The sequence below is a fragment of the Gadus chalcogrammus genome, chromosome 23 (genome assembly GCF_026213295.1).
Source record: "Gadus chalcogrammus isolate NIFS_2021 chromosome 23, NIFS_Gcha_1.0, whole genome shotgun sequence".
Classification (NCBI taxonomy): domain Eukaryota; kingdom Metazoa; phylum Chordata; class Actinopteri; order Gadiformes; family Gadidae; genus Gadus; species Gadus chalcogrammus.
In genome coordinates this window covers 11389620-11392032 of record NC_079434.1, presented here as the reverse complement: position 1 = coordinate 11392032, position 2413 = coordinate 11389620, and positions in this window count along the sequence as shown.

Here is a 2413-nt window from a genome sequence, read left to right as displayed (position 1 = left end):
AAATCTGTCCAGAGAAATGTCAGGGAGATATTAACTCCAATACATCAGAGCGGAGCAGAGGGCGTCTATAAGCCCGCTGCCAGGCGGAGGCGCATATCATTTCAGTTAAACAGGGCGCAGAGACGCAGCAGGGACGCGGGGACACATACACAGACTCGATTCCGGGCAACCGCGGCCGTTTGTCTCCCCGGAAACGGGTAAATAAAGACACTGGTCTTTTCCATCGGTGGTTGCTTTCCCAACGAGTTACCACTGCAAATGACGCGCAGCAGATTTCATTAGAGCTCCAACACAATTCTTTAGATCTGTCTGATCTCGATGAGGTGCAGTGTAGGAGAGTGAAGGGAGAGGAGGGGTGGAAAGATGAAGAGAAGAGTGTGTGTGTGTGTCTGTGTGTGTGTGTGTGTATGTGCGTACGTGCGTATGTGTATGTGTATGTGTATGGGGGGGAGGGGGGGGGGGGTTGTTAGGGACTGCATTTTCATGTAGATTTTACTAATCGCTTCCTCCTACTTCCCTAACAAAATAGGGAAGACCGGCGGTGATAAGGAAGTTGAGGCTGAGCGGACAGAGCGAGCTAAACAGCAGAGGCTAATGGAATTGGGAGCTTTGCATGCCTCCGTGGCCGTCTTAATTGTGAAACAGCTAGATCCACCGATGAGAGTCTTGGCAGCCACCCGAGTGGGTGGCGGGAATCCTATATCGGAGCGGAACTGGACCGGACCGGCTCTGAGACCGGAGCCCGTCTCTCTCTTTCTGTGCAAGGTGCATCAAATCCTCTTTGTCCCATGTCTGGAAGCAGCTTCTGTGACTCACTCTCTCGTTACTTTGGCAACCAGCGGCACCAAAATATATGCTTTCACTTCTGCCAATGTGGGGGGTGGGGGGGGAGGGGGGTGGGGGGAGGAGAACCCATTCTTATCTTGAAAAACAAATCTAACTTCTCCTATTTGGTGCAGAATATCTACTGGGCATTTATTTTTACTGTGCATCTTCTCCCCCCCTCCACCACCACCACCACCACCACCACCACCACCACCACCCTCCACCTCCCCATCCAAATGCATTATGAGCTTGTTTATTTTTACAGGGATTTATTCATTCATAAATATTCATGGCACACATGTCACATAAATATGATTCATTTGAAAGGAAAAAATAGTTTTTTTTTCTTCCTTTCAATAACAGCATGGTAGTGCTTATCGGTGCATTCTCTGCCATAGGTATTGCAACACCTTTAGCACGGCTAATATTCACCGCCGGGTGCACCAACGGTGAACCAATATTCCTCATTAGTGCACGTCATTCGGCGTCCGTGAACATTGACAGGTGAGGCACAGAAAAAGCTTTCTTGTAATTCAGACAAAAAAAAATAGAATGATTTGTCCCCAGATAATGCAGGAATAAACGGAGACAACGCACACACTCTGCCTTTGATAGGAAAACCAGTCAGAACCCCCACCCCCCCCCCACCCCCCTCCCCCCTCAACCCTAACCCCTCCCCCACCCCTTACCCACCCCCTCTTTCATTGCCTTCATTTGCAACTTTTAATCAGTCCAACGAGATCAGATGCGCATGCGATTTGTGGCTGGAAAGGAATGAGGGGGGGGGAGAAATGAAATGTTAATTTGTATTGATTACCTATGTGCATATGACCCCGTGGGCTCCCCCCTTGCATTCTTAAATCAGCCCAAATTATTGGACTCGCTAATTTTACTGCTTTGGCCGACAGGCAGGAGCCAGGGAAGTGAAACAGCCCCCCCCCCCCCCCCCCCCCCCACCACCACCACTTCCCCTCGGTCGAGAGCCTTTTGCCCCTCAGAGGTCCGAGGAAATTACAGCGATGGGAAAAAGGGGGTTGTTTTGCATGGGGACACGATGGTGTGCAGCCGAATTAGCCCCCCGTTTATTTATTTTTCATGGCTTTTTTTGTGTGTGTGTGTGTGTGTGTGTGACCATGTGTGTGTGCGTGTGTTTTTAAGTGTGTGTTCGTGCATTTGTGTGTGTGTTCGTGTAAATGTGTCTGTGTGTGTTCGTGCAAATGTGTGTGTGTGTGTGTGTGCGTGCAAATGTGCGTGTGTATGAGTGTGTGTGTGTGTTCATGTTCGTGTGTGTGTGTTGGGTGATAATTACATTTGTGGGGCTCTGTGGGCGAATAAACACTAGGTGATTTAAGTAGGCTAAGTTTGTCTTACACTGCATTTCATATCGTGGCCGTATCCAAGCAATGGCGTGAGCCACGGCATATATGCATGTAATTTATTATATTTGCATGCGATTAAGGTGGATCTGTTTAGGCTTCAAACAGTGGATCAATTACATGAATACAATTCAATACACACCCACAGGAAATTGAAATGTCTTTTTTCCCCCTAAATGATAAGATTAATTTCTTATAATGATTACAAGCAT